This window comes from Choloepus didactylus, chromosome 8 (assembly GCF_015220235.1).
Source record: "Choloepus didactylus isolate mChoDid1 chromosome 8, mChoDid1.pri, whole genome shotgun sequence".
NCBI classification, from domain to species: domain Eukaryota; kingdom Metazoa; phylum Chordata; class Mammalia; order Pilosa; family Megalonychidae; genus Choloepus; species Choloepus didactylus.
Window position 1 is genome coordinate 112,015,455 of NC_051314.1, and position 22,135 is coordinate 112,037,589.

General features: G+C 39.7%; 2 long non-coding RNA genes across 2 annotated transcripts in view; one reads left to right on the forward strand and one right to left on the reverse strand.

Annotated features, from left to right (window-relative positions):
• On the reverse strand, positions 1 to 22,094 carry LOC119541378. The gene is made up of 2 exons (XR_005218240.1): positions 22,059 to 22,094; positions 1 to 86 (listed from the first exon to the last, which is right to left on the reverse strand). It is a non-coding gene; the product is annotated as an uncharacterized LOC119541378 (long non-coding RNA).
• Positions 21,350 to 22,135, forward strand: part of LOC119541377 — a 56,134-nt gene continuing 55,348 nt past the window's right edge. Inside the window, exon 1 of the long non-coding RNA XR_005218239.1 lies at positions 21,350 to 21,433. This is a non-coding gene — a long non-coding RNA (uncharacterized LOC119541377). The remainder of the gene's footprint in view (positions 21,434 to 22,135) is intronic.

The following is a 22,135-nucleotide window of genomic DNA, read 5'->3' on the forward strand; positions in this document are numbered from 1 at the left end:
TTGTTAAGGTCCCTCTTTAAATAGATAGATGGCTTTTTTTTTTTTATCAGTTCAATGATGATTAACCATCTTTTTGGGTCATTGTCCTACGCAAACAGAAGAAAATTACCTAGCTAATTTTAGAAGTTTAGTATATTTTAAAGGTTATATTGATAGTTCCTCAGAATTTATAAATTATTTTTATATTAAAGTTCAAAAAATAAGTTTTATTTCTGGGGTAATTTACATGTGTTTACTCATCAAGTTGGTGGCATAAGATTTCTTCTTTAGAAATTCCGTACAACAGGTTATCCCAGATATTTAAAACCCTTCCAAATAGAAAAGCAATCAAGGCAATTTTTTAAATGTGTCTACAGGTTATGTTCCCATGCAAAAGGTAATTGTACTCCCTTTGCTTGATACTTGGGAACAGTTCTAATATGATGTGGATGATGTGGAATGAATTCCACACAGAATAGGAACATGCCAGTTAAATACAAGATGGGTATTCTAAATGACAAAATCAAAAAATTTTGATGAAAGTCAAGACCTCTTTACACGACAGATTCCTTACATCCACTTATGAGATAAAAGGGGTCACATAGTTTTCTTTTATCAACTTGGTCTTTAGAGAATGAGAAAGCTTGACCCAATTGAAAGTTTTCTTGAGTGGGGACAAAATTTGATTAGTTCACTTAGTCATTTACTAATTCAAACAATTTTGACATCCCACTATACCCCATGTATTGGGCTCTGATCTGGGGGAACTAATGTCAATATGAAACAGACCCATTCTCTCACCTGAACGAACGTCTATAGCAATGTGAGGATGCATGTATAAATACGTTGTTACTCAATGTCACCTCTGCAGGATAAGTGTCGCTACAGTTGCAACAGTATGTACTTAATTTCTGATCTTGGTTATTTGTTAGATGAGTTCTATTCCTATAAATAGGAAGTGTTGGCATCATGAGAAGAACCAGAGTGTGGAAGGGGCTAAGGATTAGGAGATGGAAGGATCTGAAAAATGTTGACCTGAGGCTAGGAAAACTAGGGCATGGTTCCCAAATACTCCTCTTCCCTATTAGAGAATCTACTGGAGGTCTTTGTTAAAATAGCAATTCCATGCCCCTAACTAGGATATTCTGATTCAGTAGGTCTGGGTGTCACCAAAGAATATGCATTTTTAATAAGCACTTCAGATAATTTTGATATACTTTCAGATTTGAGAACAACTGAAGCAGAGATTCAGGACATTTCCAGTAGTTTGTGGACTTCCCTTTCATTTATAGTGGGATTACAGTTTCGATCTCATGTTGTAATTCGTTGCCTCCAACTTCGTTCTGTCCATGGCATGTCAACCAGTTTTGAGACGAAAGTAAAACAGTGCAAGTTAACTGAGAACATTTCTAATCCCTAAACTAAAGCTGTCAGTGGTGAAATTCTGGCATGTTTCCAGAGGCCAAAGAGCATTTTCTGTGCCCTTTTTCCTGTGTGACTGTTTAAGTAATTAGACCACTTTTCTTGTACGTCTGGTAAAAGAGGGGTGGTCAGAGGACAAGCATGTTGCAACAGTGCTTGAAAGGTCAGTATTAGGCTAGCAGCCATGATCAACAGAATTACATATATTTGCTAACTATAAACTATTGGTATTCATTTCAGAGATTGAATGAATTATTGCTATTCATTTTCGTCTTTGGCGTCTGATAAAATTTGATTCCAACTTATTTCTGCTACTTGATGGCAGCATGACCTTAAGTAGGTCCTTCAACCTTTCTAAGCTTCAATATACTCTTTTTTTTATGAGAAATTTTATTTTGAAATAAATTCAAACTTACAGGAATAGTTGCAAAAACAGTACAAACCCCGTCCATAGAACTGCAACATACCCCTCCCCCTCCCCCCCATACCCCGATCTGCCACCTTTAACATCCTGTCACACCACCACTTCTTAGTTTCTTTCCTTCCCTTCCTTCCTCCCTCCCTCCCTCCCTATCATCCATCATCTATTGCTCTGTCTTCTGAACATAAGAAAGCAAGCTGCACACATCCTTGAAAAAACATGAACATTATTTTATGCAATCCCATTCTTTTATGCAATCCCATTAAATGCAGCTAAGAAGTTCAAGAAATTCAACTTTGATACAAATCTTACATTCTGTATTTCCTTTTTTTTTTTTCCTTATGTCCCATCTGTGTCCCTCTGAGCCTCCTCTCCTCCATCCTCAGATCCCATCCAGGATCATCCTTGGCATTCAGTTGTCATCTATTTAGACTGTCTTTTTTTTTTTTTTTTTTCCTAAATTGTGGAAACATATATACAGCCTAAATCTTCCCATTCCACCCCCTCCCTAGCATTCCATCAGTGGGATTAATCACATTTAGAATGTTGCAATGCTATCACCTTCCCACAATCCCTTTCTAGACGTTTTCCCTTCACCCCAAACAGAAACCCTACACTCATTTCTTAACTCTCCATTGCCCCTTGCCCCACTTCTTGGAACCCCTATTTTACTTTTCATCTCTATAGTCATATTCTCTGATACTTTCTTTGTGTTTACTGTGGGGCTTAAATTTATCATCTTAAATCTATAACAATCTTGTTTTTCTTCGATACCAATTTAACTTCAATATGACACATAAACTATGTTCCTATACTCCCTCATTCCCCCACTTTTATGTAGTTCTTGTCAAAAATTACATATTTTACATTGAGTCCAAAACCACTGATTTATCATTACAGTTTATGTATTTCAGATCCTGTAGGAAGTAAATAGTGGAGTTACAAATCAAAAATACAGTAGTATTAGTATTTATATTTACCATGTGATCTTTAGTGGTACCCTTTATTTCTTCATGTAGTTTCAGTCAATTGTTTAGTGTCCCTTCCTTTCAGCCTGCTCAACTCTCTGTAGCATTTCTTATAGGACTGATCTACTGGTGGTGAAGTCCCCAATTTACTCTTTTATAGGAAGAGAGTATATTGAATAATACTTGGGGTAAGGATTTAGATAATGCATATAAAGTGCCTTACACAGTACCTGGCACATTATCGATTTAATACAAGATAAGATTCATTGTGTGGCATTTATGTATTATAGGTATTTAAAGCAGTTGATTCATATCAAATGAGTAGAAATGAAATCTCTTAAGACATGTGTCTGGCAGGTTTTTTTCCCAACAGTTTTTACTCCCTACAGTTCTCGGGTGGGTGCCACAGGCACGGTTCGAGGAGAAACCTTCCGTCTCAGAGTAAACCTGCTATAGCCCACATCTCCATTGGCAGTGGGCAAGAGGTAGCTCCAGAAAGCTTTCTACTCCTGGCAAGAACCCCACCCCTCTCTCCCCACCAATGCCCAAAGCACTGACATAGTCAAGACTAACCTCATAAGGGCAATTATCTCTGTTTTGTTAATCACTACCATAAGAAGCTTGGGACTCCCTGATAACGCTCATCTTCTTTCTAATCCCCATCCCTGTTTCTGACCCCATCTCCTACCCATCCCCCAATCCTGAACTGAAATCCTTTTCATGAGCTTTCTGGAACTCATGGTAAATTATGAGTAAAATCCCCTTTACCTTCAGCCTCTTCTCTGAATTGTTCTGCTTCATCTCTTGCTCTACCTGGAAACTGACCCTTCCCTGAAGACACTGCCTCTCCTGCAGCCCTGGTACGTGGGGACTGCTTTATCACCCCTATCATTCTCACAAGTAGGCCTGGAGACAGACTTGTTTTCAATTTGCCTCACCATGCTACTTCCTTTCCATTTTCCCTCCCTCCTTCTTCAAAAACTATAGTTTTGAATCTTATCTCAAAAGACTCTACCACTGATCCCTTCTCTTGTTCATTCTGTGAGTTTTAGCTCTTGGCTCAAAGCTGATCTCTCAAATACTACTATTATCCTATCTATTCTAATTATTAGCAGTTACAATGATCATGAAGGGGAGTCTTCTAATTCTCTGCCTTCTTAATTTTTACTTTCTTTCCTCTACTGATCCTGGCTTCCACTCACTCCTGTGTACATATCCTTGACCTTTTCACCCCAACAACTACAACCTCTCCATAACGGAACTGATCACCACTGTCTTGTCTTTCCAGTGCACACACTGTAGTACCCTGAATCCAATGATGCTTCCACTGACCAGGATTTATAATCCATTGATAGTCTACCAAAGATTTTACTGTTCTTATCTGCCTCATGTCCTCATTTCTCTCCATATCTGGGATAAATATCATGGATATTTTAGTCACCCTTTTCCATAATATCTTCAAGTAATTTCTAACTTTTGCATCATCGTACTCGTTGGCAAACAACAAACCTAGATTCAATATAACTCTCAGCCTATTTTGCCCCTTATACCCATAGGGCCAGAAGTGACTAGAATAAAACTCTCTACCATGCTGACTTTAAATTCACGATCATGAAACTCAACTGGGCCTTTCTTTTTGCCTTGGAATCATACTGCATTTTCCTAGTCCTTGCCCTCTTGCTTTCTGCGTACCTGTTTACTGCCCTCCTCTCTCTCTTCACAACTCTGTTTTCACCTTCAATTGGTGACCTGTTTCACTGATGAAATCTTATGTTTTAATGCTCTAGCCCAGTGGTTTACAATCTGGGATATGTATCCACTCAGAGAAGTAAGAAGGCTTTTCAAAGGATATTTGTTTTTGTTTTCTAGGCTGCTGAAAGCAGACACCATGAAATGAGTTGGCTTAACAATGGGAATGTATTAGCTTACAATTTTGAGGCTGAGAAAAATGTCCAAATCAAGGTGACGCTTTCTTACCAAAGACAGGCTGCCAGCGAACCTTGGGTCCTATGACACACGGCAAGGCACATGGCGGCATCTAACGGTCTCTCCTTTCTCTTCTAAGTTTTGTTGCTTTCAGCTTCTTGTTTACATGGTGTGCATGCCAACCCCCTCCCCCACCTTCATCTCATAAAGGACGCTGGTAAGAGGATTAAGACTCATCCTGAATGAGGTGGGTCACACCTTAACTAAAGTGGCCTCATCAAAAGGTCCTAATTACAGTGGGTCCACACCTACAGGAATGGATGAAATTTAAGAATATGCATTTCTGGGGTACATACAGCTTCAAACCACCACAATAGGCAAGCACAGATAGATTTTAAAAAATTTTTCTTCATTTAAAAAACTGCTACCATAACCATCATCCATTACCAAAATATTTCCATTGTTCCAAATAAGAACTCTGCACATTTTAAGCCTTAACTCCCTATCTACTCCCCATCCCCTAGTAACCTATACTCTAGATTTTGACTCTATGAGTTTGCTTATTCTAATTGTTTCATGTCAGTGAGATCATATAATATTTGTCCTTTTGTGTTTGGCTTATTTCACTTAAGAGATCTTCAATGTTCATCAATGTTGTCACATTGTCATTCCTTTTTACAGTTGAATAATAGTCCATTGTGTGTAACTGTAAGCAATTTGTTTATCCATTCATCAGTGATGAGCACTTGGGTTGCTTCTATCTTTTGGCAATTGTGAAATGCAGATGGTTTTTAGAAAAAATTAATAATCTTATTGAAGAAATGGTTGGTACACAATAAATTATATGTATTTAGTGTACAATTTAGTGAGTCTTGACATGTGCATTCACTGATCATACCAAGATAACAAACATAAAGTTTGTTAAAGTTTGTAAGTTTCTTCTGCCCCCTCTCCCATCCCCACCCCAGGCCAATCCACTACTGTAGATTACTGTACATTAGTTTACATTTTCTAGAATTTTGTATTAATGTATCAGACAGTATATACCCTTTTTTCTCTGACTTCTTTCACTCAACGTCATTATTTTGAGATTCAACCATGTTGTGTATATCAATACTTCATCACTTTCTATGCTGAGTAATATTCAATTATATGAATATACCACAATTTGTTTTTTCACCTGTTGGTGTATTTTTGGGTTGTTTCCAGTTTAGGGCTCTTACAAATAAAAGTATTATGAACATTTGTTTTTAAGTTGGTATGGAAATATGCTTTCATTTCTCTCAAATATCTATTACTAGAATCCCTGGGTCATATAGGAGGTGCATGTTTAAGTTTTAAGAAATTGCCAAACTGGGTTGTAACATGGTTGTATCATTTGATGTTCTCAGGAGCAGAGTATGAGAGTTTTACTTCCTCCACAAATTCACCAACACTTTATGAGAAGTCTTTTTTATTTTAGATCTTCAAGTAAATGTGTGGTGGTAGGTAGTTCATTATGGTTTTAATTTGCATTTAACTAATGACTAGTGATGTTGAGCATCTTTTCATGTGCATAATTGTTATCCATATTTCTTTTTTGGTGAAACATCTGCATAAATATTTTCCCTAATTTTCGCTGGGATGTTTGTCTTCTTACTATTGAATTGCAAGTTGTCTTCTTATTGAGTTGCAAGAGTTCTATATATATCTGAAAACAAATTGTGGATATATGTTTGCCAATATTTTCAAGAAAAAAATTTAAAGTTTTGATGAAGTCTAATTTATTAATTTGTCCTTTTTCAGTTTGTGCTTTTTGTATTCTATATGAGAAACCTTTGCCAAAGTTAAGGTGATTAAGGTTTTTTCATTTTGTTCTTGAAATTTTATAATTTCGGTTTTGATGTTTAGGTCTATGCTCCAAATTGAATTAATACTGATATAAGGTGTGAGGCAAAAGGTAGCTATCCAATTTATTCAACATCATCTATTGAAAAGGGTATTCTTTTCCTACTAAATTGACTTGGAAACTTTGTTTAATAATCAGTAAAATGGGAATGTGTGGGTATATTTCCAGACTGTATTCTGTTCTGTTGATATGTCTGTCTTTAGGCCAAAACCCTACTATCTTGATTACTGTAGCTTTATGATGTCTTGAAATCATATGGTGTGTCTTTTTTTTTTTTTTTCCCCAAAGATGTAGCTATTCTAGACCCTTGGCATTTCCATATAAATTTTTGAATCAGTTTGTCAATTTCTGCAAAAATATCATCTGGGATTTTGATAAGGATTTCATTGACTCTACTGACCAATGTTGATAGAATTGCCATTTTAACAATATTAAGTTGTCCAATCCATGAACATGTTATTGCTGTCCATTATTTAAGTATTCTTTCATTTTTCCCAGTAAAGTTTTGTAAATTTCAATGTGCAGGTCTTGTACTTCTTTGGTCAAATTTATTTTTAGGTATTTAATATTTACTAGATTATAAATTATACTATTATTTTAATTTCTGTTTTTGACTTTATTACTCATATATAGAAATACAATTGATTTTCAACTACTTAGCTTGCATCATGCAACCTTACTAAACTCACTTATTAGTATTAGATTTAAAAAATATATTTCTTAGGATTTTCAATGTAGACTATAATGATGTGTGAAAACAAAGAATTGTACTTCTGTTTCAATCTGGATGTCTGTTTTTCTCCGCCTTATTGTACTGTTTGGGCCTCCATTGTCATCTCTAGACTAAAACATCATAAAATAAAAGTGGTGAGGGCAGGCATCTTTGTCTTGTTCCCAATCTTAGGGGAGAAAATATTTAGACTTTCTTGACTAAGTATGATGTTAGCGGTAGGATTTTTGTAGATGTAGATTGAGGAAGTTTCCTCCTATTTCTTGTTTTCTGAGAGTTTTTCTCATGAATAGATGGCTTAATATAAAAAAAATAAGGCAAAGTAATTTGTTGCATCAGCAGAATGAAGGGGAAGAAATCTTAAACTTAATCATTTCAATAGAAGCAGAAAAGGCAGTTGATAAAATTCTTCATCCACTCATGATAAAAATACTTAGAAACTGTGAATTGATGAGAACTTCTAAAAGATGATAAAGGATATATTAAAAAAAAAAAAAACAAACCCTGTAGAATCATTCTACTTCATTACATTTTTATTTCATATGAATATACCAGCGGAGAGGGAGAAAATGGGAGGGTCAGTAGACTGGAGTTTGGAAGGAAGAGAATGAGATGAAGGAAAAGAATGAAATATAAACATACTATTTTGGAGAAGTCCCAGGTGATAACAAATCTCAGAAAATGGCTACAGGATGGGTGATCGAAGTGGAATGGAGGAGTAAATGCTCAACAAGGCATAGAAATTCTACTCTAGGTTGTGCTGAGCCTTCAGGGAAGCGCTGTCCACTAAGCCTTTCTGTGATGACGGAAATGTTCTATAGCAGCACTGTCCAATATAGGAGCAACTAGCTACATGTGACCGTTGAGAGATGGTGGCCACTGAGCACTTCGAATGTGGCTAGTGTGACGAATGAACTGAATTTTAGTTATATTTAATTTTTAAAATTTAGATTTAAATAGCCACATGTGGCTAGTGTGCTCCCACATTGGACAGCGTGTCAATCTTCCCCATGGCTGAGGAGAAGCAGAGGAAGAATGGTCCTTTCCCAGAGCGTCACAAAATCTCACTTAAACAGCAACTAAGGCTTTTATCTCTAGTTTACCTCTTTTCAATGCCTGAAAAAAACAAGTTAAGAAACAGAGGGGATAAAAAATGCTTTAATACTTTTCTTTTCTTATATTGTCTCTTTCTTTCATCTCCCCTTCTCATTTCCACACAGCTCTCAGATGAAGGCACCAAGCACAGTGTCAGTAACATCATAACCACTCTCTATGTGGCAGCTAGTGTAATAGGCTTCTTCAAATTGCAAACAATGCTGTAATGAACATCTTTGTAAATACATATTTGAGTGCATCTATGATTATTTCTATAATATAACATCTTAGAACTAAAATTACTTATTCAAAGAATGTAAGCTTTTTTTAAAGCTCACTTTTAAAATTACTTTTCAGAAAAAGTGTATCAACAGTAGTTCTTCCATAAAGATTACATCTCTTAATCCATCCCCATCACTCATATCTCTTTAAAATATTGGAAGTTGGTTGCAAAATGGAATCTCACTGTAGTTTGACTTTACATTTATTTGATTATAAACCAAATTCATGCTAATTCCACAAACCTTATAATAAGAATCCCATAATATATTTCTTATGATATAGTTCCCATTGGCTTAAACCCAGAATAATACATTTTCATATTCAAGTGGCAAAAATGTTTATTATCTTGAGTAGCATCAATCCAACATTTTATTTTCCCCAATAGAAATGTTTATTAGCCTCCAGTTTTCTGATAATGCTCATAACACTACAGATTCCAGAATAATTTTTTTTTTTTCTGGGAAGTCCTACCTTCCCAGAGAATTTTCAAGTTTTGTTTTCCCACATGATATAGCAAAGACCAGGCACAATAACCAAAATTGTCTTTGGAGCAACAGGATGCTCCTGTTTTCAGTTACTGCTAATCAAGTGTCTGCTGAAATTCCAGTCATAGCCATACTTTCTTGGATCATCTTGTCCATTTTCCACAGGCTTCTTTCGGTGTGTTCTGTGTCCCCTGGACTCTTCTAGGCTTCATACGTCACCTTTGGATACCCTGGATATGTGTGGTTGCCTAATGATTTTCATAACACAACCCACTGGCTAGTCTAATCAATTACTCTAAAGGCTAAGACTAGGGAGAACTGAGAGGTTATGGAGTGACGCAGAAGGCCCAAGTGGGAAGGAGCTGACATTATGCCTATAACTGAAAAACAAAGAGCCAAGTAGAAATTACCTGTAGAGTACCAATGATTGTGAAATTCTCCAGCCAGTAGATGGAAGCAGACACCTATCTTTAGAGACAGACTTCACATTTCTGTGTAGTCATTTAGCATTCTTACAGCAAAGGGGGATTTCATTCTCCAGGAATTACAGGAATTAGCTCTTTTTTTTCTCCTTACATTTTCTGTTGTGAAATATAACATATATACAAAAATGTGATAACTTTCAAAGTACAATTTAACAAGTAGAGAGCAAATTTCAGTTATTTCCTTATTGTGAAATAGAACATTTATATACATAAGGGTGATAATTTTCAAAGTACAATTTAACAAGAGCAAATTTCAACAAGTGTTGTGGGTTACAGTTGTACCACTTAATTTATTTCCTCCTAGCTATTTTAATACCCTAGCAACTAAGAAAAAAATATTTATATAAAGATTCCGTATTCGTAATCTTTTGTTAAATCCTATCTTGTCTGTTGCTACCCCCTCTCTGGTTTGATTACTTTCTCAATCTTCAGGGAGATCTGGGTAGTGAGCACCCTAATTTGTTCATATTGAAAAGGGGTGTCAACATTATGGGTAAAGGGGATGCCTGTGGTTGATGTTCCTGAAGAGGCTGTTGCCTCTGGGTTTTAGGACTTATCTGGCATAGGAACACTGTAAAAAATAAACTTAGTGAGTGAAACTTCTATATAGTTTCTGATAGGGACCTCGGTGTTCTTTAGGATTTGGGGGACTACAGTTGAATTGGGCTTGGCATACTGTGGCCATTTGGAATATCTAGCTGAAGCTTACATAAGAGTAACCTCCAGGATAGACGCTCGATTCTATTTGAAATCTCAGCCACTGAAACCCCTTTGGTCAATCCTTGGATTCCAGGGCCAGGTTCATTCCTGGGAGTCGTGTCCCACATTGCCAGGGAGATTCACTCCCCTGGGAGTTATGCCCCATGTAGGGGGGTGGGTAATGAATTTATTTGCCAGGTTGGGCTCAGAAAGAGAAAGGCCACATCTGATAGCAAAAGAGGTTCTCTGGAGGTAACTCTTAGGCAAAATTATAGGTAGGCTTAGCCTCCCCTTTACAGCCATAAGTTGCACAAGAGCAAGCCTCAAGATCAAGGGTTTGTCTTAAGTAGGGAGTTCCTAATTTCACATAGCATATATTCTGACCGAGATAAACAATCAATGTCTTACATTATCTTCACTAAGTTGTAAAATCATCATCACTCTCAATTTTAAACAATTACCATAACCCAAAAATACCCCAAAGCTCTTATCAGCCCCTAACCTTGTATTAGGGTGGTACTAGTAAGGTATTCCTATTAATTATAGTCCATAGTATGCAATAGGTAGTTTTCCCCATATACCACTCAGTTGTTAACTCTTTGTACCACTGTTATACCTTAGAAGTAGATCTTGCAAGCACCTATTTACATCCGTAGTGCTAATCTGTAGGATACATGCCTTTAAACAGCCCCTTTCAATCACATTTGCCTTCAATGCAGGAATTAGCTCTTGAGGAAATTATTTATGCAGCCACTAATCCCTGTTCAGAGAAGATTAGAGGTCTTAACAATTTAACCCATGCCAAGGATCTTACAACATTTTTTCCATGCAATTTCAGGTTAGTTAGGTGAAGCAAACTTTAGACCTAAAGAGTAAAACATCTTCTGGGTGGGATTTTAATGCTAAATAATTTAATCACCTTAAAGAAGGTGCATGGTAGAATAAATTCAGTTCAAGACAAGACAGATGGTCCTATTTGGCTTAAGGTCAGAAAGGCAGAAGTGGATTAGGAAAGGCAAATCCATAAAATAGGGTGGTGGTGGAGGGCAGTATTGAGGGGGATTTAAAATATTTATTAAAGGGGATGATCTGGCCCATGAGCTCCCTGAAGGCAGGGATGTATATATGCTCTTTGCTTCAGAGGCCAGCACAATTCTGGATACCTAGTGGATACCCATTCAAGATTTGAATATAATCAATATTCAATGATTAACTAGATGTTTGAATGGTGTCTGTTCTCTGGATTTGATATCTCAACAGAGATCCTTGAATCAAGTATGTAATTTAAAAAAGAAAGTTGAAGGGCAGGGGAGAAACTGATAGTATGGTAAGCAGAAAGGATAATGGCTCCCAAAGATGTCCACATCCTCATCCTAATATCTGGGACCTGGGAATGTTACCATATATGGCAAATGGGGCTTTGCAAATGTGATTAAGTTAGGAATATCAAGATAGAGAGAACTTCCTGGATTATCTGGATGGACCCCAAGTGTAATTACAAGTGTTCTTATAGGAGGAAGACAGAAGGAGATTTGATTGTAGTTGGGGAGAAGGTGAAATGATGATGGAAGCAGGGATTAGAATTATACACCTTGAAAATGGAGGAAAGGGTCATGAATCCAGGAATTAAGGTGGTCACTGGGAGCTGGAAAAGGCAAGGAAATTCAAGAACAACAAAAGAAAAAAATCGATAAATTAGGCTTCATCAAAATTAAGAAATTTCATGCATCAAAGGACAAGAAAGTAAGAAGACAGCAAACAAAATGGGAGAATATATTGGGAATCATTTATCTGATGATGGTTTAATACCCAGAGTATATGATAAACTCCCTTAACTCAACAACAAAACAACAACCCAATTTAAAAAAAGGGCAAAAGATTTGAAATACATGTCACCAAAGAAGATAAAGGCCAATAAGCATATGAAAAGATACTCAACATCCTCAGCCTTTAGGGAAACGCAAACCAAACCACAATGAGATACCGCTCATATCCACTAGAATGACTTTTTTTTTAAAAAAAAAAAACGAAAGTCCAGTTGTTGGTGAGAATGTGGAGAAATTGGAACCCTCATGCTGATGAGAATGTAAAATGGTGCAGTTGCTATGGAAAATAGTTTGACTGTTCCTCAAAAAGTTAAATGTAGATTTACCATGTAACCCAGCAATTCCACTCATATATACCCCAAAGAACTGAAAGCAGGGACTCAAACATTTAACTACATATCAATATAGAAGCATTATTCACAATAGCTGATGGTGAATACAAGTGGCCATTGACAAATGAACAGATAAACCAAATGTGGTGTATCATTCAATGGAATACTATACAACCATAAAAAGGAATGAAGTTCTAATACATATTATAACATGGATGAAACTTGAAATCACGCTAAGTGAAATAAGCCAGATGTAAAAGGACAAATATTGTACAATTCCGTTCATATGAACTATCTAGAATAAGCAAATAGAGATGGAATGAATATTAGCAGTTACCAGGGACTGGGAGGAGGGGGAATAGGGAGTTAGTGCTGAAAGGGTCAAGAGTTTCTGTTTTGGGTGATGAAAAAGTTTTAATAATGGCAGAGGGTGGTGATAACACAACATTGTAATAGTAATTGATACCACTGACTTAGTACATCTAAAAATCATTAAAATGGCAAATTTCATGTTATGTATAAGTTAACACAAATAAAAAGGGGTAAAAAGAAAAGACAAGGAAATGGATTTTACCCTTAAAGCCTCCAGAAAGAACAAGACCTGCTGATGCCTTAACTTGTATCCAATGAAACTGATTTCAGAATTGTGGCCTCCAGAAATGTGAGAGAATAAATTTGCATTGTTTTAAGCCACCAAGTTTGTTAGAGTAGCAATAGGAAATGAATACAGGTGGTAACTGCCTTCATCTCTCATCATTTCTCTTGCTCCACTAGCCTCCATACTTTCCTACCTTTTCCAGAGGCTGTTGACACTGAACCATTCGATGAAGGGCCCCTGAATATTGTACATACAAAGTCTCCTGTGGGTAGGGTTTGTGATAAGTGTTGCTGTATCATAGTCAGGATTCAAGGCTTAAGAGGTGGGTCCAAGCCCCTTACACATCCAATAAGCTTGCGTTTCTACTGTTACTGACTACTCTGAACTCCTTCACTTATTATAGTAAATTACTGTGACATTTCTTGGTCCTGTGTGATGGCCATGAGAATGCACCTCACAGCCTCTAACTACAAAGATCATAACTGACCCACAGTCTCAGCTGCTGAGTTCTGAAATTCATATTCTTGCATGTGCCAAGGCTACACTTAGTTTAGGTTGCTCCCAGCCCCTGACTGAGTGCAGTAGGGACACTAAAGCAGGCTCTATCAGGAGAGACACAGGACTCCTCTAATGACGAAGTTTGTTCAGGAGTCCCTTGATGGCCTTCGTGAAACTTCCTTAGACTGCACAGCAGTCTAGGACTCTTCTATTCCACCTTCCTTCCTTCTCTTGGGGTCAGACTTGCACTGTGGTCTGGTAGTTCTTACAGTGTTCCCCAGCTTCCTCCTCCTCATCTCTCATAAGCGCTTCTCCTAATAAAATCCTTGCACATTTAATCTTGTCTTGATGTTCCATCTTAGAGGACTAGTACACTGGATATCTTAAACATACTCCAATTACTTCTTTTTAACTGTGCCCCTCTCTGGAAACCATCCTAGCTGTCTAGACCATCAGCCATAGTCCAATGCAACCCATTTTCTTCATTTATTATCCTCAGGTTCAGATCCTGCTCTGCATAGCTCATGCCCACACGATCACAATGATATCCTTTGCCCAAACGTGGATATTAATTTTCTCAGACTCTGGTTGTCATTGTACTCATCCTTGATCACTTAGAAATAAAATCTGATAAATCTAGTTGGCATCAACTGAGATGATCATGTTGTTTTCCTCTTTAGTTTATTGATGTGGCTTATTATATTAATTGATTTTCATATGTTGAACCACTCTTGCATACCTGGAATAAAACCCACTTGGTTATCATGTATAATTCTTTTAATGTGCTGCTGGATTCAATATGCAAGTATTTTGTTGAGGATTTTTGCATCTGTAGTCATTAAGGAGATTGGTCTCTAATTTTCCTTCCTTGCATTATCTTTGCCTGGCTTCGGTATTAGGGTGATATTGGCTTCATAGAATGAGTTAAGTAGCTTTCCCACTTCTTCAATTTTTTTTGAAGAGTTTGAGCAGAATTGGTACTAATTCTTTCTTGAATGCTTGGTAGAATTCACATGTAATGCCATCTGGTCCTGGACTTTTCTGTTTTGGGAGGTTTTTGACGACTGATTCAATCTCTTTACTCATGATTGGTTTGTTGAGGTCATCTATTTCTCCTTGAGTCAATGTTGGTTGTTCATGCTTTTCTAGGAAGTTGTCCATTTCATCTAAGTTGTCTAGTTCGTTAGCATATAGTTCTTCAGAGTAACCTCACATTATCTCCTTTATTTCTGCAGGGTCAGTAGTTATGTCCCTTTTCCCATTTCTGATTTTATTTATTTGCATCCTCTCTCTTTTTTTATTTGTCAGCCTAGCTAAGGGTCCATTGATTATGTTGAATTTTCTCAAAGAACAAATTTCTGGTTTTATTGATTCTCTCTATTGTTTTCATGTTTTCAATTTTATTTATTTATGGTCTCAGCTTTGTTATTTCTTTCCTTCTGTTTGTTTTGGGGTTATTTTGCTATTCTTTCTCTAGTTCCTCCAGGTGAGCAGTTAATCCCTTGATTTTTTTCTCTCTTCTTTTTTGTTACAGGCTTTTAGGGAAATAAATTACCCTCTCAGCACTGCCTTTGCTGCATCCTGTAATTTTTTATGTTGTGTTCTCATTTTCATCTGCCTTTAGATATTTACTGATTTCTCTTATAATTTCTTCCTTGACTCACTGGCTGTTTAAGAGTATGTTGTTTAGCTTCCATATACTTGTGAATTTTCCAGCCTTTCAGCTGTTATTGATTTCCAACTTCATTCCATTATGATCTGAGAAAGTGCTTTGTACAGTTTCGATCCTTGTAAAGTTACAGAGACCTGCTTTGCCACCCAACATGTGGTCTATCCTGGAAAACGATCCATGAGCACTTGAGAAAAATGTATCTCTAGTGTGGTTGGGTGCAATGTTCTGTAAATGTCTGTTAAGTCTAGTTCATTTATCATATTATTCAAAATCTGTTTCCTTATTGATTTTCTGTCCAGATGTATTATCCATGGATGAGAGTGATGTATTGAACTTGCCAACTATTATTGTAGCAGTGTCCACTTCTCCCTTCAGTGTTGTCAATGTTTGCCTCGTGTATTTTGAGGCACTCTGGCTCAGTACAATAGATATCTATGATTGTTATGCCTCCTTGAGATAAATCTGCTTGGATTTGGGGGAAACCAGAGCTGCAGTCCAGAGCACAGACTCTGAGGACAGACTACCCTGGCTTTAATCCCAGCTCCTGCACCTAGGAACTATGTGACTTGGTCAAGGTATTAAAACCATGTTTCAATTTTCTCCTCTCGGGGATAAAGAGAATATTACTACCTCCCTTATAAGGTTGTTATAACGATTAAATGATGAAACTTGAAGCATTTAAAACAATGCCAACAACAGAAAGTCACATACACAGTCCCCCTTACGTGAAGCGTTCAGAATAGGCAAATCCATAGAGACAGAAAGTAGATTAGTGGTTGCCAGAAACTGGGGGTGGGTGGGGTGGTGGTGGTGGTGGTAGAAAGTGGAGTTACTGCTAAGGGGCACAAGGCTTCTTTTGGGGGTGATGAAAATATTCTGAAATTAGATATGCTGGGGTGCATAAACTATAAATCACCTAAGTATTCACTTTAAAGTGGTAATTTTATGGAATGTGAATTGTATCTCAATTTTTAAAATGCCGGCACATTGTGTTGGCTATTACTTTTAATTATTGTGATCACGGTTTCTGGTGTTTCAGGTGTTGTGTGGAAGTCTTTTGGGTAATGAGATACAAACACAGATGTCTAGTCAGTCGAAATGCATGAGACCACAGCTTTATTAGATCAAAGGGCCTGGAGGGAGAGGGGAGAATGGAGAACAAGAGTGGTGGAGGGGCCCGGGGCTGATTTAACCTAGGCGCCTTCCAGCATCAGTGGAGGAAGTGTTGGAGAAGAAGAAGGTATGGGTCCTGGGCTCTTGTTTTTATTGTGACCCTGAGGGGAGGAGCAGGACTTTCTCTCCGATGCTGAGGATTGGCAGCTTTAAACTATATCCACAAAACGCAGAAGCATTGAGGGCCATTTGGAAAAGCTGAAGACAGCTCTTATCATCCAAGCCATATGGAAGTATCTGCCCTGATAGTAAATTATGTGGCACAAAAGGGCAGAAGAAGAAAGGGCTGTCTGGAGAAGCCGGGGTAGCTCTTATCATCCAAACCATAGGGAGGTATAGGCCTTGCTAGTTGCGGTTATGCCAAGGTCAGGGCTAACTTGAGTGGTGTCACTAAAAAGTGGAACTTACAACTAAGCTGGGCCAGATGACAAGGCACCAAATGTAATTTCTTTTATGCCATTACGATAAACCCTGTTGTGCCTCTGCATCATTTTTTAAGATGGTTATAGCCTGATAAGTTGAGATATTTAAGGGCATATTTAAGTTGCTTTTTATGGATTGAATGATCAGCCTAAATAAGGGCACCATAACCATAATTAAACTAGTCCTATGACTAGTAACGGGAAGGCCTGGTGGAGCCAGTCTCCTCAGATAGGGGGGTTAACCATGATAAAAGGTCCAAGGTGGGCTTGAAGGTAGTGAGGATTTTGGAGGAATTATACATTTTAACAAGTGTTGCATCTTTTGTAAATTGTATTGGACTTGCCCTGGATGTACATGCAACAGGCCATGCCTGACATAGCACAAACACCTCCCCGCCTTAGCCAGAAGGTAATTCAGTGCTAATCTGTCGTCAAAGACCATTTGAGCTAGGGAGCTACGCTGTTGTTGCTTGAGACCCAGGGTCTGGGGTATACACTGCACTTGCTGATCTATAGTGACCTGACAACTGTTGATTGGCCTGGAGAATAATTGTTGTAGGGATATGGTTACAGTTTTGTAGGCTTTAAAGTACCATGCAGGCTTTCTGGGCAGGCAATTGGCGATCTCTGTGGGGTACAAATCCAAAATTAAGACCCAGTGCTTTAAACAGTAGTACAAGCTTGTAGGAATTGTACTTTAACTCCTGTGATGGAGTTAACTGGGGGTGAAGTCCTCTCTAGTGACAAGGTCATGGGCTGTGGTCATGTCACCTGGGGTGAGGTCATCTCCAATGATGAGGTCATGGGCTGGGGTCGTGTCATCTGGAGTGAGGTGTTCTCCAAGCGTGAGGTGGTGATTGTCAGGGGCCAACACAGGGATGGGTATCCCTCCCAGGTAGGATTTCCTAGAGGATGATGATGTTTGTCATGGGCTTTTAATTACTGTTGAGCAGCTCTAGTCATGATATCTCTGTAGGTTTCTGTAAGATGGTTGTCATCACAGCGCTCCATGGCTTTTAGGGGGTTGTTCAGGACACACCTAGCAAAGGCTTTGTCTGCATGTTCCAGTGTGACTCCCTGCACTTGCCTCTACATGAAAAATATGTTTTGTCCACACTTATATGCCAATTGGGTGTTAATTCTTTGTAGGCCTTCTTTGCAATCTAAGCTCTTGTGTTAGAATATTATGTCTGGTAGCTGGGTTAGAAGATAATTAGCCACTAAGGTTTGATTTAATTATACTTATGAGTTCATTGGTGCTGTATGAGAATCTTATGTAGGGCATGTCCTGGGTCAAGAATTATTTATGCATTGGGGCCAGTGGACCCGTTTGATACATAAGTTGAATAGTTTGGGTCCTTAAGCATGCTGGGTGCAGGTGGTTGAGGAGTGGCAGCCAACAATCTCTGTGCTATTCCTGGGTACAATTTTAGGATTTGCTGAGTATTGTTTGAGCACTCCTGGGCCTGCATGGTGAGGCCTTGTGGGTAGGTGAGTAAGCCTATGACCCATGCAGCCCACAAATTAAAACCTAGAGCCAGGGTGAACATTGACATTGCACCAGGGAGTGAGGACTGGCTTCAAGTGCTGCTACTGGTATCTTGACAACTGGACTTGGTGGTGTTTTTCCCTTGCTGAGAGATTACATAATGCTTTCTCTCAGGGCTTGCTCTTTGCTATGTTTGCCAGTCAGGTGTTGTGCCTTGTTTTGAGAATGGGCACTCATGATAAGGTAAAAGGAGGTCATTTTTCATGTGACTGGCATCTACCAGATGTAGTTTTTCTTCATCTCTAAAATGACCCAGACCATCCCACTACTTGTTTGGGAGCTACAATCTCTACTTCTTTGTGGCTCCAGCAGTGATGGAAAGTGGCCCTATGTAATTAATATGGCAATGGGATAAAGGTTTATCCCTACTCCATGGAATATGACCCCATCTATGGAATACCAATGTTTGGTTTTGAGCACAGGCCACAGACTTCGGTAACTGTGCCAGTGATGGGCCTAGAGGCAATCCCTGTTTATGTGCCCACTCCACTAGGGCAGAGGAGCCTCTGAGGCCTGAGGTACTGTGGGCCCAGACCACCAGTTGATCGGGGGAAGCTTGGGGAGGCTGAGTGTGCAGTCTCCAAGCGACCTGCTGGTATGCTGTGTAAGAATGAATTTTAGGTAGTTTTTGGCAGTGTAACTGAACAGTGATTCTGGGGTCATGAGTCAAGCTTGTATGGAAATGAGTGAGGCTGTGAGTTGTTTATAAATGTGGAGCTCCCCAACAGGAGCCCTCCCTTTTTATGAGAAAATTATCTTGTTTTCATTGGCCTGACCCCTCCTACCAACCCCTTGGCTACCGTCCAAGAATCAGTGAAGATTCTGAGATTGGGCAACTGGCAGCTCAGAACATCCCAGAGAGTTGACTGTGCAGACCCCAAACCTCCATACTGGGTAAGCGGGGTGTATGAGGCTAGCTGAAATGCCATGGCCTTCCAGTGAGTTGCATTGTGTACAAAGATAGTGTCACCATCAGTGAGATAAAATGACGCTCTTTTCATTTCAGATAGTTGGTCCCAAGAGGCTCTCCACTTGGCTAGAGGAGGGTGCCATGGGGGCACTATCACCAGCATCTCAAGATCCATGGGCAAGGGGCTGAGCGTGGGAGAAGCCACGTGCTCCTATAATCTGGGAAGGCCCTGTTTGTCAGTTTAGCTCTCTCCCATAGGTACTATTTCCATTGTACCAGTGAGGCTTCAGTGCCATGCTGAGCTCTTGCTGGGAATTGTATCTCACCCGTGGCCTTATGGGGATCTGCATATGTACAGGCTGACCAGTTTGTCCCAGTAAGCACCTCCGTTTTTAGAGCAGCCCAATAAGCAGCCAGGATTTGCCATGCTTATTTGGAGGTAGCCAAGGCCTTTAATCTGAAATCTGTTCCCAGTGGGACAAGGGGCATGGCTTGGGAAATGGCCTATCATATCAATTCTAAGGCACATTGTTGGGGCTCTCTCAAGTAGAGAGCAGCAAATGTATGTGTGATTTTCTATATGGGCTGTAATGAGAGTGAGAGATGTGGGATGCATTGTCTCCAGAACATGAATAATCCTAGTAGTGTCTGAAGTGGGCTTATGTTTGGTGGTGGGAAACAGTACCTTGTATTAGATGATACTGTGGTATTTATCACCTTGATTGGCAGGGAAAGTTCCACGGGGATCCCATTTAGCAAGGTCTACCAAGGGAGCCAAAGACTTTTTCTTATTCCAGGTGACGGGCTGAAGCATAAATTCTTATAGTGGGGTAGAAAGCAAAAGGTGCCACCACTAGGGGTAGCTGTTTAATAAGAATTATTCCAATGGTCACAACTGCCAGGTGGGGCAGGGGACTGTGCCTTTGATATACAGGAGGAGGAGGTGGGGGCCCTCTAGGGATGAGACCTTGTGACCCCCCGGAGCATGGCCACAGGGCCACCTGGGCCTGTAAGCAGGATCTGTGACTCTGATCTGAATCTCCCTCACATCCTGCCAATAGCTCCACCCCATCCATAATTTCCTGATAGTATGAGCCTTGCCAATAAGGTTAAGGAAGGCGGTTGGTAGTAAGTTTAGGGGGGAAGGGGCTCCTTGTAAGAAAATTTTCCATGACTCAGTGTCAAAAGGGGCCTCCCTAGGGCTGGAGACAAACTATGGGTCTCTGCTGTCTGGATACTCAAAATGTCATGCACATTGCATCACCCCAATCTTTTTTATTTGTAAATGGGCCTCATTAATTGTTTGCCAGTGGATATCTGCCTTGGTGGTGATACCCACTATGGATGAGTATGTCTCTATATTTATTTATTTCTAATCTAGCGAGGGGCTCAGAGTCTGTAGTGATACTAGCCAATTGCCTCTTTTTTAAAACAAGGGTGCTGCTCAGAGTCTATTATATAATTTGGAGTCCTTGGCAATGCCTGCTAATTGTCTCATGTCCTGGGGGGTTACTAATAATTTGGACCCATGTTGAATACCCTTAACAACTAGCCAGATACTGTTTCTCCTTCCTGCTGAAAAAAATTAAGAATGGTTTGAATTTCTAGTCTGGTAAAATTTCTGGTTTCCATTTCAGTATTCTCCCCAACTGGGTTAATTTGAACTTGCAGGTTGTTGCCAGGAAAATTTGGTAGGGGTCCTCTCACCCTGTCTCATATTCTGTCTTTGTCTTTGGGGTGTCCCAATCAACCTCAGGGGAGTTAGAGTCCACAGCTAGGACGTGACCCTCTATGACCCATGGGGTCAGGGAATGAAAACAACAGCAGCAAAGACATAAGGGTCACTGACCCTTGTGCACCTTTGGTCAGTGAGCTGCCACGTTATCCCGGTCAGAAGTGTTCACTTCTCTGTGTGCTCTGGCAGAGGACATGTCCCTAAACCCAGGGGTGTATAAATACCCTTGGACAAGGTCTGGCAGACACAGCTCAGACAGGACGGAGCATCGGAGGCCCTATCTTGGAATCATGCCATCTTCCAGCTCTGGGTGATTCGACAGACACAACTAAGGGCAGGTCTGTGACCCCCAGGATGGCCTGAGACTTAAAGACCTGGGACCAGCCCCTCCTGTATTTTATGTGGGCCTCCACATCTTTGTAGGAGAGAAGCCTATTAGTTTATACCAGATTTGCACTGGTGTCACCCAGTCCTGTGCTTCTTTTGGGGGGAACAATAGGGACCCATGGTTCCCTTCTTGCCCTACCAAGGCAGGTGGCCGAGTTAAGTGGTCTCTGTGGAGCCTGCCCGTGCGTCTCTGCAAGCCCCTGTCCTTGAATGGATCTGCATTTTGATGTGGGTAAGCTCAGTAACCCCTGACTGGCAACTCTGACAGACAAAGGGGCAGCAGTGCAAAGCAGTGCCAGGGAACACTGGCAAGCGGTGGAGGCTTCCCAAATGGTGCTAGCCACTTGGGACAGTACATTAGTAGGCTAAGAGCAGCGGAGGCAATCCCACCTGGCTGCATCAAGTCACCCTGCTCCCTGCACAGATTCTGGGTGTTCTGTGGAAGTGCTTCAGGTAATGAGGCATAAACACAGATAGCAGACAGTTGAGAGAGTACATGGTGGGACAGCTTTGTTAGATCAAAGGGCCTGGAGGGGAAGAGGGGAGAGTGAGGGCAGCGGAAGTGCCAGGACTTACCTAACCTAGGCCCCCTCCAGGGTCAGTGGCTGTCAGGTTCAGGGGAGAAGAAGGTATGAGTCCCAGGCTCTTGCCTT